This window comes from Cynocephalus volans, chromosome 2 (genome assembly GCF_027409185.1).
Source record: "Cynocephalus volans isolate mCynVol1 chromosome 2, mCynVol1.pri, whole genome shotgun sequence".
NCBI classification, from domain to species: Eukaryota; Metazoa; Chordata; class Mammalia; order Dermoptera; family Cynocephalidae; genus Cynocephalus; species Cynocephalus volans.
The window spans coordinates 108,788,387-108,804,503 of NC_084461.1; positions in this window are offsets into that span (position 1 = coordinate 108,788,387).

The window sequence follows — 16,117 nt, forward strand, 5'->3', positions numbered from 1 at the left end:
GAAGGGAGAAGGAAGCGGAGGTGTGCTTGTGGTTTAGTCTGATGCTAGGATTATGTTGAATTCATTGAGGGGCTCCTACCTACCATAACATTTTAGGAACCTTTCTAAATTTGGAAGCAATCTTAGGATCTGGCAGGTTTATTCAATGGGTTTTGGTAAGCCCTGTAGCCTAAAGACCTTTTCTTGTTTTATGACAGCTGAGTGCTGGGCCAGATTTGTTTCTTGGTTTTGTTTGTAGGTTTGTCATTTGCAAATGTTGAACCCCTGTGATATTTTTGTCTGTTCAATAAAAAATTATGCAGAGTTGAAATTGGCATTGATTTTTAATTTATACAAAACTTATTACAAATATATATCATTGTCAATTAAAACAGTTTTATTGTCCACTACATATAGGGAATCAAATTTCATAATTGCGTTTAGCATGTCGACAGTAGCATTGGTTTCAGAGTTGAAAGGTCATTGATGATTAGGCTGTGAGTTTAAATTAAATTGATTTACGTTTTTTCTTCTGCCTCCTAGACTGCAAATGTAACGAACAGGAGATATTGGCACGAGTTAGCATTACCTAGTAAAAGAAATGTTGATGCCTGTTTTCTGTTTGCCTTCTTTCCTGCACCTCATCCTCCATGATTGCAAAGATAACTTGAAGGTAAACATATCATTGTTTTAACAGTAACTACAATATATCAGTATAATAAAATACAAATGTGAACTTTTGCTTTGATTTACAAAAATTACATGAATAGTCAGTTCTCATTTATTATCATATGGTACCTTACATAGTATTATCAATTTCATGTTTCCCCCATTTAAGTTGCTTTGTAGAATTCTTCTAGATTCTATTTCTCCTCCTGCATCCCCCATTCTCCATCCTTCCTTATCACTATTATCACTACTAAGTTTGTAGTTTCTGGGGATTTTTCTCCTTTCCAAGCGTGTTCAAGTAAGGAAAAAAATGGGTTGACTGTCAGGCTTTAATCAGTGACCTAAGTGGGTTTTGTTTCTCATTGTGTCGTCATGTACATGTTGATTCTCCAGGCCACGACTTCCTCAACTGCAGAATGAGGGCAATGAACTGTCTGATTTCTATGGTCACTTTTGACACTAAATCCTGTGGTTCTAATTTTAGTATTATGCCCCTATAGAAAATTTCAGAAAGAGTTGACTTTCTTTCTTTTCTTTTTTTTAAAACAAACAAACAAACAAACAAAAAAACCCCGCAAACCCCCAAACGAACAAAAAAACAGGTAAGTACAGGAAGTTCTCTCCTAGCATGCACTTCTATCAGTGGAAGTGGAAATGATGTTTTCGTTTTCTTAGGGACTATAATTTGTATTAGGGAGAATGTCATTTGTCATGATGTGGTGACTGCTGGAATACAGCTGTTGCATGGGCAACTCAGACACTCTGTGTGTTCTACTGGTTTGTTCATGATTAGAATTGTTGAAAAAGATGATATGAATTAAGTAATAATAAGTAATAAGTAGGTGTAAGAAGGCTAGACAAATGAAAATACTGATCATAAAAGGAAAGAAACCCCATTGGTCTTGAGCACTATTTAGATGTAAATAAGTTCTTGATTTGCTTTATGATATTTTGAATTTATAGCTATAGAAACAATCTTTATAACCAAAATGTCTGGAGGACATTAAGTTTATTATTCTGTGTCTAAAGTCCTCCAGTAGAAAACAAAATCAAGAGCTGGTCTGAAAAAATTTGAGAGACAAACCTCTACCAAGACTGATCTAGACTAGACAAAAGAAAGAAGATAAAATACAGAAAAAAAAAAAAATTGCCAAATAATTACAGGTAGCACAGGATTAAAAATAATAAAAATACTATGAAGAAATATATGATATAGTTGAAAGCATAGATGAAATGTGCAATTTCTGAAAATGACAATTATGGTATGAAGAAAAAGAGAGGACATGACTAAACCAATAATCACTAAAAAAGCAGCAATGAAGACAAAAGCCTTCCCTCCAGGAAGTCTTGGATGTAGAAAATGTGACAGAAGAATTTTACTAAAAATTTCAGTAATAAAATATCTTTATATTATGCAGATAGTTCCAGAAAATGGGGGGGGGGGGGGGGGAAGAAAGCCATTCAACTCATTTAAAAGCTGCTATAACCTATAACCTTGGTAACTAAACCAAATGAAAGTATAAGAAATAAAACCATAAGCCTATTTCACTTATGAACCTAGATGATAAATTCTAAGTAAAATATTAATTAAGAGAATATAATCGCCTAATAAAAACAATCATAGCTGGCATTTCATTTATCTAAATAGAATGAAAATTTTCCTACTACAAGATATCTTGAAACCTCAGAAAAAGTATAGCAAGTCTCCTTAAATCCATAACTGAGCTGTGAGAAAGTAAAGGAAATTAGTATGGATCTGAAGTGGAGGTGGCTGGGGATCTGAAAAACAGAGAAATAAGTGTGAGTTGATGTTGTGACTGCCTATTTCAGGGATACAAAGATGGGTTAGTATTTGAAAACAAATTCATGTAATATATCATATTAATAGGCTAGAAAAGAAAAACCACATGGTTGTATCAATCAATGCAAAGAGGCATTTGACAAAATTCAAAATCCATTTATGATTAAAACTCAATAAAAAAAGAAAGAAAGAAAGGAGAACTTTCTCAGCTTAATAAAGCATGTCTACAAAAAATCTGCAGCTACCATCATATTTAATGATAAAATGCTGAGTGCTTTTCCCCCCTAAAATCAGAAATAAGGAAAGGATGCCTGCTTTTATCATTCTTATTAATACAGTGCTGGAAGTTGTAGCTAGTGCACTAAGACAATGATAGGAAATAAAAGGCATATACATCAGAATGGAAAAATAAAACTGTCCCCCCAACCCCCCCCAAAACCCCTCTCCTAGGACTAATAACTGAGTTCAGCAAGTCAGCAAAGTCACAGAATACAAGATAAATATACAAAAATCAATTATATCAGTTATGTTTCTATATACTAGCAGTGAATACATGGAAACCAAAATTACATACCATTTACAATTGCTTAAAAAAAAAAAAAGAAATATTTTAGAGTAGATCTAGCAAAACTTGTCCAAGACTGGCTTGCAGAAAAGTACACAATGCTAATGAAAGAAATTAATGAAGACATACACAAATGGAGAGAAATACTGTGCAAATGAATTGGAGGACTCAATAAGATCATAAAGAGGCCAATTCCTCTCAAATTGATGAACAGGTTTAATGCAAATCTTATCAAAGTACCAGCATTATTTTTTTTGTAGATATAGACGATATAATTCTAAAATTTATTTAGAAAGAAAAAGAAACTACAATAGCTAGGACAATTTTGAAAAAAAAGAATAAAGTCAGAGGAATCCATCTCCCCAATTTAAAGATCTACCGTAATCCATCACTGTATGGTATTAGCAGAGGGACAGACAAATAGATCATAGGAACAGAATAGAGAACCCAGAAATGTACCCACACAAACATGCCCAATTGATATTTGATAAAAGTGCAAAAGCAATTTATTAGAGTTAACATAGAATTTTCAACAAATGGTGCTGGAACAATTGAACATTCATAAGGAAAAAAATAAACCTTCAACCTAAAACTGTCACCTTATACAAAAATTAAAATGAATCATGGACTTAAATGTAAAACATAAGTCTATAAAACTTTTAAAAGAAAACACGTAAGAAGATTTTCAGGATTTAGGTCTGGACAAACATAGACTTGACACCAAAGCACAGTCTGTAAAAGAAAAAATTAATAAATTGGACTTTATCAAAATTAAAATGTTTTCTCTGTGAAAGACCCTGTTCAGAGGGTAAGAACACAAGCTGCAGAGTGGAAGAAAACTTGCATATCTAACAAAGGACTAGCAACCTCCCATTGGACAAAAGACTGGTATCTAGCATATATATAAAGAATTCTCAAAACTCAGTGGTAAAAAAAAGCAGACAATCCAACTAGATTGGACAAAAGACATGAAAATACATTTTACTGAAGATATACAGATGGTAAATAAGCAAATGGAAAGATGTTTGACATCAGTAACAGCAGGAGAATTCAAATTAAAACCACAATAATATATTACTACACACCTATCAGAATGGATAAGATAAAAAATAGTGACAACTGAGAATGCAGACAAACTGGATTACTCATACATTGCTGATGGGAATGTAAGATGGTACAACCCATCTGGAAGATAGTTTGGCAATTTCTTTAAAAACCTAAACATGCAACTGCCATATGACACAGCAATTACATTCCTGCAAATTTAAACCAGGGAAATGAAGGCTTATGTTCACACAAAAACATGTACGTGAATGTTTACAGTAGTAGTTCACAACAACCCAAAACTGGAAACAACAGGTAAATGGTTAAACAAACTGTGTCCATCCATGCCATGAAACACTACTTCTCAACAAAAGCTATTAATAGAAGCAACAACTTGGAAGAATCTTCAGAGAATTATGCTGAGTGAAAAAAGTCATTTCCAATGATATTACATACTGTGTGATTCTATTTACATAACTTTAAAAAAAATTTGTTGAAACATAGTTGATTGTTCATATCTGTGGGATACAGCATTGAATATCCATACCTGTGTGCAATATGTGATACTCAAATCAGGATAATTAGTACATTCAACATTATAAAATGTAATCATTTTTTGTGGCCCTTTACCAATTTCTCACTAACCCCTTCCCCTCACCCCCTTTCTTATCTCTGGTGGCCTCAGTTTGTTCTCTCCTTTTGAAAGTTGGATGAATTATTGTGACTGTTGTATCTTTCTTTTTGTTTGTTTTTTTATTCATTTGCTTATTTTTTTAAGCTCCCACTTATGAGTGAGGACATGTAGTATTTCTCCTTCTGTGCTTGGCTTATTTCACTTAACATAATTTTCTCTAAGTTCACCCATGTTCCTGCAAATAGCAGAATTTCATTCTTTTTTATGGCAGAGTAGTATTTCATCGGGTACCACGTTTTCCCTTATCCAGTCATCTGTCAATGGACATTTAGATTGGTTCCAACTCTTGGCTATTGTAAATAGAGCTTGTGATAAACATGGAAGTGTAGGTATGCCTTCAACATGAAATTTGTTTATTCATTCCTGTCATTATAGACATTTGATTTGTTTCCAAATTTTAACTATCATGAGTAATGTTGCCATGAAAATTCTTTTTTTCCTTTGGTGTTTGGTGCACATAGGTACAAATTCTTCTTAAGTGAATAACAAAGAACAAAACTACTGGTCCATGGGGCATACGTATGTTCAACTTTAGAAGATACGACCACCAGTCTTCTAACTGATTGTACTAATTTACATTTTAACCAGCAGTATATGAGAGCACATGTTGATTAAAGGAATACTTGATGTTGATGTCACTTAATTTTAGCTATTTTATTGAGTGTGTAATGGCATCATATTGTGATTTTTAATTTGCATTTCTCTAACTACTACTAAGATTGAGTAACATTTTATGTGTTTATTGCAATTTTCATATTCTTTTCTAAAATGTCTGTTCAAATGTTTTGTCATTTTTAATGAGGACATTTATCTTTTTCTTATTGATCTGTTGGAGTTCTGGAATCAAGCCCTTTTGCCATTAAATATGTGGCATCTTTGTCTGGCTTAGGGATCAGTTAATGCTGGCCCCATAAAATGAGTTCAGAAGTGTTCCTCTTCTTCACTTTTTGGAAGAGTTTGAGAAGTATTTGCATTAATTCTTCTGTGAGTATTTGGTAGAATTCACCAGTGAAGCCATCTGGTCCTGGGCTTTCCTTTGCTGGGAAATTTTCGATTGCTGATTCAATCTCCTTACTACTTATAAATCTGTTCAGATTTTCTATTTCTTCATGATTCAATCTTGCTAGGTTATACGTTTCTAGGAATCTATCCATTTCTCCTAGACTGTCCAATTTGTTGGTATATAATTGTTCATAGAAATCGCTTACAATCCTTTCAATTTCTGTTTACACCAGTTGTAATGTCTTCTCTTTCATTTATGACTGTTTATTCATCTTTTTTTAGTCCAGCTAAAGGGTTGTCTATTTTGTTGATCTTTTAAAAAAAACAATTTTCATTATTTTTTTTCCTATTGTTTTTCTATTCTCTATTTTGTTTATTTCTGCTCTAATCTTTATTATTTCCTTTCTTTTGCTAACTTAGGGCTTAGTTTGTTCTTTTTATAGTTCCTAGTGGTTTAAAATTAGGTTGTTTATTTGAGCTCTTTCTTCTTTTTTTTAATGTAGTTATTTACTGCTTTAAACTAACTGCTTTTGCTGCACTCCATAAGTTTTGATATGTTGTGTTTTTGTCTGTCTCAAGATTTCTTTTATATGCTGATGACGTTACTGATGACTGGGGCCTCTGGATAGCCTCAGGACAGAGCTGGCTGCCAGGAGGATCAACCACGTGATTAGAGGGTTGGAACTTTCAGCTCCACCCCCTGTTTTCCAGGAGGGGAGAGGGACTGAAGGTTGAGTTAATAATTAATGGCCAAATGATTAAGTAAACCGTGCCTAAATAATAAAGCTTTTGTAAAAACCCAAAAGGATAAGGATAGGAGAGCTTCTTGGATGCAAACATGTGGAGGTAGGCACCTGGAAAGGTCATGGAAGCTCCTAGCTCCTTCTCCCACACCTTGCTCTGTGCAGCTCTTCCATCTGGCTGTTCCTGAGCTATATCCTTTGTAATTAACTAGTATCTAGTAAACAAACTGTATTCCACAGTTCTGTGAGCTGCTATCATAAATGATCAAACCTGAGAGGGGTCATGGGAACCTTTAATTTGTGGCCAAGTTGGAAAGAGAAGTTGTGGGTAACCTGGGGACCTACTACTTGTGATTAACATCTGAAGTGGAAGGCAGTCTTGTGGGGCTGATGAGCCCTTAATCTGTGGGATCTGTGCTAACTCCAGGTAGTGTCAGGACTGAATTTAATTATAGTGCACCAAGTCGGTGTCCACAGAGAATTGAAAATTGCTTGGTGTGAAAGAAATCTCCACGTATTTTGGTGATCAGAAGAGTTGTGAGAGAAGAAGAAAAACAGTTTTTTTTCCTATCCAGAGATTTATCCCAGAAATGCAAGTCTAGTTCAATATTCAAAAATCAATCAATATAATTCATTATATTTATAGCCCAAAGAAGAAAAAACACATGATTACATTAGTTGATGCAGAAAATAGCATTTGATATAATACAACATCCATTTATGGACATATTAAAAAAAAAAAAAAACCCTCTCAGCAAACTAGGAATAGAAGGAAAACACCTCAAAGTGATAATAAACATCAACAAAAAACCCACAGCTAGCAGCTAACATCATACTTAATAGTGAAAGGCTGAATGTTTTCTCATAAGATTGGGAATGATATAAGGATATTCCCTCTTACACCCTGTCAACATTATACTAGAAGTCTTAGCCAAGCAATAAGTTACTAAAAAGAAATAACAGGCACACAGATTGGGAAGGAAGAAATAAAACTGTCTTTATTCCCAGTCAACATAATTGTCTGTTTGCTGATTTTTTTTTTAGCTCCCACTTATGCGTGAGGACATACAGTATTTCTCGTTCTGTGCCTGGCTTATTTCACTTAACATAAGTTTCTCTAAATTCATCCATGTTGCTGCAAATGGCTGAATTTCATTCTTTTTTATGGCAGAGTAGTAGTCCATTATGTATATATACCATGTTTTCCTTATTCAGTCGTCTGTTGATAGACATTTAGGTTGGTTCCAACTCTTGGCTACTGTAAATAGAGCTGTGATAAACATGGGAGTGCAGGTTTGGCATGATGATTTCCATTCCTTTGGGTATATACCCACCAGTGGAATTGCTGGGTCATATGGCAGTTCTATCTGTAGTTGTTTGAGAGACCTTGATACTGTTTTCCATAATGGCTGCACTAATTTACAGTCTCACCACCAGTGTAGGAAAGGTTCTCCTTTCTGTGCATCTTCACCAGCATTTGTTATTCTCTTTTTTTTTTTTTTTTTTTTTTTAAATTCTCTGCCTTTTTGATATTGGCCAATATAACTGGCATGAGATATCTCAATGTGGTTTTGATTTGCATTTCCCTGATTCTAAGTGATGTTGAGTATTTTTTTATGTGTCTGTTGGTCATTTGCACATCTTCCTTTAAGAAATGCCTATTCAGATCCCTTGCTCATTTTTTAATCGGGTTACTTGTATTTTTACTAAGTTGTTTGAATTCCTTATATATTTTGGATATTAATCCCGTATTGGACGCACACTTTGCAAATATTTTCTCCCATTCTGTAGGTTGTCTTTTCACTCTGTTAATTGTTTCTTTCACTGTGCAGAAGATTTTTTAGTTTGATAGAATACCATTTGTTCATTTTTCCTTTTGTTGCCTGTGCTTTTGCAGTCTCATTCATAAAGTCTTTGCCCAGTCCTACTTTCCTGAAGTGTTTCCCCTATGTTTTCTTTTAGTAGTTTTATAGTTTCAGGTCTTATATTTAAGTCTTTAGTCCTTTTTGAGTTGATTTTGATATATGGTGAGAGGTATGGGTCTAGTTTCATTCTTCTGCATATGGACATCCAGTTTTCCCAGCACTATTTATTGAAGAGTCAGTCTTTTCCCTGATGTATGTTCTTGGTACGTTTGTCAAAGATGTAAGTATGTAGGTTGATTCCTGGATTTTCTATTCTGTTTTATTGGTCCTACTGTCTGTTTTTATGCCAGTACCATGCTTTTTTCATTATTATAGCTTTGTAGCATAATTTAAGTCAGGTAGTGTTATGCCTCTGGCTTTATTTTATTTTGCTCAGGATTGCTTTGGTTATTTGGGGTCTTTTGTTCTTCCATATAAATGTTAAGATTTTTTCTGTTTTTGTGAAGAATGTCATTGGTATTTTGATAGGGATTGCACTGAATCTTTAGATCACTTTTGGTTGTATGGACATTTTCACAATGTTTATTCTTTCAATCCAAGAGCATGGAATGTCTTTCCATCTTTTTGTGTCCTGTTTAATTTCTTTTAGCAGTGATTTGTAGTTCTTGATGTGAAGATATTTCACCTTCTTGGTTAATTCCTAGGTGGTTTTTTTTTTTTTTTTTTTTGGTGATTATAGTAAATGGGCTTACTTTCTTGATTTCTTTTTCTGCTAGTTCATTATACAAATGCTACTGAATATATGAATGCTACTGATTTTTGCATGTTCATTTCATGTCCTACACCTTCAATGAAATTGTTTATCAGCTCTAAGAGTTTTTTGGTAGTCTTTAGATTTTTCTATATATTGGATCATGTCATCTGCAAACAGGGACAGTTTAACTTTGCCTTTTCCAATCTGGATGCCCTTTATTTCTTTCTCTTGTCTAATTGCTCTGGCTAGTGCTTACAATACTACATTAAATAGGAGTGGTGAGAGTGGACATCCTTGTCTTGTTCCTATTCCTGAAAGCTTTTCATCATTCAGGATGATACTGGTGTTGGGTTTGTTGTATATGGCTTTTAATATTTTGGGATACTTTCCTTCTACACCTAATTTGCTGAGAGTTTGTATCATGAAGGGATATTGAATTTTTTCAAATGCCTTGTCTGTGTCTACTGAGATAATCTTATGGTTTTTGTCCTTGATTTTGTTGATGTGGTGTATCATATTTATTGATGAGTATGTTGAATCATCCTTGCATCCCTGGGATGAATCCCACATGATCATGGTTATAACTTTTTTGATGTGTTGCTGTATTCTGATTGCTAACATTTTGAAGAGTAATTTTGTGTATATGTTCATCAGAGATATTGGCCTGTAATTTTCTTTTTGTTATTGTATCTTTGTCTGGTTTTGGTTTCAAGGTGATGCCACCCTCATAGAATGAGTTTGGGAGAATGGCCTCTGTTTCAATTTTTTGGAGTAGGGTTGAAAAGAACTGGTATTAATTTCTCTTTAAAGGTTTGGTAGAATTCAGCAGTAAACCCATCTGGTTCTGGGTTTTTCTTTGTTGGAATACTGCTGATTACTACTTCAATCTTGTTGCTTCTTATTGGTCTCTTTAGAATTTCTATTTCTTCTTGGTTCAGTTTTGAGAGTTTGAATGAGTCCAGAAATTTATCTGTTTCCTCTAGTTTTTAAAATTTGTTGGTGTAGTTGTTTTTATTGTCTCCAATGATTCTTTGTATTTCTGTGCTATCAGTTGTGATATCCCCTTTTTCATTTCTGATTTTTGTTATTTGGATATTCTTTTTTTTATTGACCTAGCTAATGGTTTGTCTATTTTGTATATCTTCTCAAAAAACCAACTATTTGTTTCATAGATCTTTTGTATCATATCTTGGGTCTCTATTGGGTTTAATTCTGCTCTGATCTTAATTATTTCTTTCTGACTACTAATTTTGGGATTGGATTGTTCTTCTTTTTCTAATTCTTTGAGGTGTAGCATTAGGCTGTATACTTGAGATCTTTCTGTTCTTTTTATGTAAGCATTTATTGTAATAAACTTGCTTTGTAGTGTCTATTACAGTATACCACAGGTTTTGGTATGATGTGTCTTCATTTTCATTAGTTTCAAGAAATCTTTTGATTATTTCCTGTTTAATTTCATGGACCAATAAGTCATTCAGGAGCCTGTTGTTTAATTTCCATGTATTTGTATAGTTTCCAGAGTTATGCTTATTATTGTTTTCTAGTTTTAATCCATTGTGTTCTGCAAAGGTACTTGAAATGATTTCAATTTTTAAAAATTTTTGGAGATTTGATTTGTGACCTAATATGTGGTCTATCCTGGATGATGTTCCATGTGCTAATGAGAAGAATGTATGTTCTGTAGTTAGTGGATGAAATGTTGTATAGATATCTGCCAGATCCAGTTGGTTTTAAGAGGAGCTTAAATCCTATGTTTTTCTGTTTATTTCTTGCTTAGATGATCTGTCCAATGTGGAGAGAGGGGTGTTCAGGTTTCCAACTACTATCTTATAGGGATCTATCTTTTCTTTAGGTCTTATAGTGTTTGCTTTATATATACAGGTGCTCCAGTGTGTGTGCATATATGTTTATGATTGTTATGTCTTCTTTCTGGATAGATCCCTTTATCATTATCATTATATAGTGGCCTTCTTTGTCTCTTTTTATGGTTTTTAGTTTAAAGTCTATTTTATCCAATGTAAGAACAGCTACTCCCACTCATTTTTGGTTTCCATTTGTGTGGCATGTTTTTTTCCATCTCTTCCCTACTAGTTTGTGTGTCTTTATGGGTGAGGTGAGTCTCTTGAAGACAATATATAGCTAGGTGTAGCTTTTTAATCCAATCAGTCAGTTGTATCTTTTGAGTGGGGAGTTTAATCCATTTACATTTAGGATTATTATTGAAAGGCATTGTCTTACTCCTGGCATTTTATCCATTTTCATTTGGATGTTTTAAGTATTTTTTTCCCTTTCTTCCCGTTTCATTGTTTGTCATCAATGTTTGCTGGTTTTTTGAGGTGATAAGATTTAGTTTCTTTCTCTTGTTCATTTGTGGTTTTGTTGGCCCAATCAGTTTTGTTCTTTCTTGTGTATTAGTGGTAGTGATTATTGTTTTTTGAATTCCAGATGCAGGACTCCCTTGAGGATTTCTTGCTGGGCTGGTTGAGTGGTGGTGAAGTCCCATAGTTTTTGTTTGCCTGGGAAATTGACTATTTCTCCTTTATTTCTTAAGGATAGCCTTAACTTGCATTCTTGGCTGGCAGGTTTCTTTTCTTTTAGTATTTTGAATATATTATCCCATTTTTCTCTGGCCTGTAAGATTTCTGTTAAGAAGTCCACTTATAGGTGACTTGCCGCTTTTCTCTTGCTGTTTTTAGGATTCTTTCTCTCTCTTTGAGCTTTGCCAGTTTGGCTATAAAGTGTCTTGGAGAGGATCTTTTTGGATTGAATCTGTTTGGGGATCTTTTACCTTCCTGAATCTGAAGGTTTGTGTCTCTCTCTATACCTGGAAAATTTTCTCCTATTATTTCTTTGAATAGGTTTTAAATGCCTTTTCCTTTCTCCCCCGCTTCTGGTACACCCATGATTTGGATGTTTTTGTGCTAAGGTTGTATGCTAGCTCTCTTAGATTTTCTTTCTTTATTTTTTATTCTTTTCCCTTTTTTTCTCCACCTATATTATTCTGAAAAGGCCCTCCTCAAGTTCAGAAATTCTTTCTTCAGCTTTTTCTAACCCGCTGCTTAAGTTCTTGGTTGTGTTTTTTATTTCATTGAATGAATCCTTCTGTTCGAGGAGTTCTGTTACATTATTTTTTAAGGTATTAATCTTTTTGTAAATTTCCTCCTTCATATCCTGGATATTTTTTCTCATTTCATTGTGTTGTCTAACTGAGTCTTCTCATATCTCATTGAGTTTCCTTAAGGTTGTTGTTCAGAATTTCTTTTCAGTCATCAAGTGTTTCCTGTTTATGGGGTCTGGCACTTGAGAATTACTGTGTTCATTTGGTGGTGTCATATTCTTGTTTTTTCTTATTTCTGGTATTTCTACATTGATGTCTGGTCATCTGGTAGAGTAGTTGCTTCTATTACTCTGGCATGGGCTTTGATGAGAGAGACTTTCTCTTCTTTTTCCAGTTTATGCTGGTGACTCTCACTGTGTCCACACAGTTAAGTGGGTGGTGGACCACCTGCCCCATGGTCACAGTTGCTACTGTGACAGTGAGCCATCCTTGTGGCAGCAGTGACTATGGTGGTGGCTGTGGTGAACCACCTATGTGGAGGCTGTATTTGTGGCATGCTCTTGCCTTCTGTCAGGCAGGGGGCTGCCTGCAGCTCCTTCCTTAGTCCCAAGGCATGCTACTGACTACGGCTGTGGGAGAGGCTGCCCACAGCTCTTAGGTCCCCAGGCACACTTCCTGCCTTCTGTAAGGTGGTGGAGGCTGCTTGTGGCTCTCTTGTTACAGATTTTGACTTAAAGTCTATTTTGTCTGATTTAAGAATGGTCACCCATGCTATCTTTTGGCTATAATTCTCATGGAACATTTTTTTTTCATCCTTTTATGTTTATCCTATGTGTGTCCTTAATTCTAAAGTGAGTGTGTTGTAGAGGGCATATATTTGGATCTTCATTTTTTTTTTTTTAATTTCATTTTCCTACTCTACATGTTTTAATTGGAATGTTTAATCCTTACATTTTAATCCATACATTTAAAGTAATTACTGATAGGGAAGTACTAACTATTTCCATTTTCTCAATTATTTTTTCTCTCCTGCAGGTTTTTCAATTTGTTTTTCTTTCTTGCTTTCTTCTTTTGTGTATTGTTGAATTTTTTTTGTAGAGACATGCTTTGATTCCATGCTTGTCATCTTTTGTGTGTCTTCTATAAATATTTTCTTTGTGGTTCATAAACATCTTATAGTTATAAGAAGCTATTTTAAGCTGATAACAACTTAACTTCAATTGCATAGAAAACTCTACTTTTTAAATATCCTCTCCACTTTGTTATTGATGTCACAAATTGCACCTTTTTATATTGGGTATATATTAACATATTTTTATATGTATAGTTTCTTAAGTACTTTTGTCTTTTAAACTCTGTAGCATAATTAAAGGTTATTTATGCACCACTGTTTTAGCATTATGGTATTCTGTATTTGTCTATATATGAAAGTACTTCAAAAAGTTCATGAAAAAATAGAATTAAAAGGTAATATGAATCTTTCCATGAACTTTTTGAAGTGCCCTCATATTTACCTTTACCAATGAGCTGTGTGCTGTCGATCCTTGAACAACATTGGGGGTTAGGAGTGCTGACCCCCCCCATGCAATTGAAAACCCACGTACAACTTTTCACACATTGTTACTTAAGTAGTAAAGTAACTTAAATAGTTGGCCATGTGGAACCTGCTCGTATGAAAAGTTGGCCTTCTATCTACATGGGTTCTGTGTATAAGTCAACCCATGCGGTTCAAACCTTGCTCAAGGGTCAATTGTACTTTCACATGTTTTCATGTTGCTTTCTAGTGTCCTTTTGTTTTAACTTGAGTAATTCCCTTTGGCATTTCTTGTAAGACAGGCCTGGTGACTTACTCAGCATTTGTTTTTCTGGGAAAGTATCTCCCCTTCATTTCTGAAGCGCAGGCTGGCAGGATATTGACTTTCCCATCTGGCCTGCAAACTTTCTGCTAGCAATCCATTTATAATCTTATGGGGGCTCCCTTGCTTATAATGAATTACTTTTCTCTTACTGCTTTCAAAACTTGCTCTCTGTCTTTGACTTTTTGGCATTTGATTATAATGTGTTTTAATGTGAACTTTTTTTGATACTTCCTAGTTGTGGTCTGTTGGGCTTCTTGAACCTGGATATTCATTTCCTTCCCCAGATTTGGGAAGTTTTGGGCAATTATTTCTTCAAGTAAGCTTTCTGTCCATTTTCTCTGTCTTCTCCTTTTGAAGATATCTTTTCCTTTTAAAACTCCCATATACATGTATTAATCTATTTAATAATGTCTGTTAAGACCATTGGGGTTTCTTCACTCTTCATTTTTTTCCTCTGCTTGGATATTTTCAAATAACCTGTCTTCAAGTTTGCTGATTCTTTCTTCTGCTTGATTAAATTTGCAGTTACACCACATATATTACCTTTGCTAACTAATCTTCAGAACAAACCTATGAAAGGGTGCCATTATTATTCTCACTTCATAGATGGAGAAAATTAGACATAACTTTGTCAGTGTCCACAGCAAATAAAGGGTGGTCCATCTTGACTTCAAGTTCAGGTTCTTAACCACTACTGTGCTGTCTTTCTTTGAAGATGAATTAAGTACATCTGTACTATATACAGCCGATTGTATTATCAAATCACATCCATTCTATTTTGTAAAGAACCAATTCTCCAAATTAACAGTCTCCTACAGAACTGAGGCCAGCAGAGGTGGAAAAGAGGGAGGATGGGGTTACTGAGAAATTGGTAAAGGGCCACAAAAAGTGATTACATTGTGTAATGTTGAATATACTAATTATCCTGATTTGAGCATCACATACTGCACATGGGTATTGATACTCAACTCTGTGCCCCACAGATATTTACAATCAATTATGTTTCAATAAAAATTTTTAAAGAAAATTAAAAAGAAATCTGCTGTTAAACCTCCTAGTGAATTTTACATATCAATTATTGAATTCTTTAACTCCAAAATTTCTGTTTGGCTCTTTTTATATATTCTGTCTCTTTGCTGAGATTCTCATTTTGTTCAAGGATTGTTTCCCTGAGCTCACTGAGCATCTTTATGACAGTTATTTTGAATTCTTTGTCAGGTAATTCATATAACTCTGTTTCTTTAGGGTTGGTTTCTGGAGATTTATTTTGTTTCTTTAATTGGACAATATTTCCCTGTTTTCTCTTATACCTTGTAACTCTGTGTTGGAATCTGCTCATTTGAAAAAATAACCACTTCCTCCAATCCAATCTCTATTGACTAGCTTCACACAGGGAAAGATCTTCACCAACCAGCCCAGGTAGAGATTCTGAGGACCTCTCAAAACTTTTCTATTTATGTTTCTCCTCTGGACCTACTAGTGCAAATTCCCAATTGGAGGAATTTGCTTATTTCTTTTTTTTAGGAGTTTATAATCTCTTGCTTTCTTTGGTGTCTGTTCTTGGCATCACAGGCTCTCTGGAGCTGCTGCAAGCTACCCAGCTCTACTCTGCTTCCTGCACAACTCCCCCCAACCCCCACTTCTAGAGTATGCTGGGTCCAATAAGTGCTCTGAGTTGAGTATAACAGAAACCAGTCCCCAGGAAAGCCCCCGTAAAAGTCAGAATATTGAACTCATGTTCCACTCTTTTCCCCCTTGCTCCACCAATAGGGAGAGGCCATCAACTGTATCAGCCTTTTTCTGCTCTACTGTGGGTGCTCTTGAGCAACAGCAGGCCACCTAGCTCTCTTTTATTCTCAATTGCACCATCTAGAGTATGTTGGGTCTTGTTAGCCCTCTGTGATATAAAATGGTCCCTTAGGTATTCTCCCCAAAGCCAGAGCATTGAGTACATGCTCCCACTCTTTCCCTCCTCAATGAAAATTCAAGAGTTGGAAGTTTTCTACCACATATTCTGTGCTGAGCAGAGGGAGGGACTATGATGAGTGATTGCCCTAAACCATTGCTTTTGTTCTCAGTGGCCC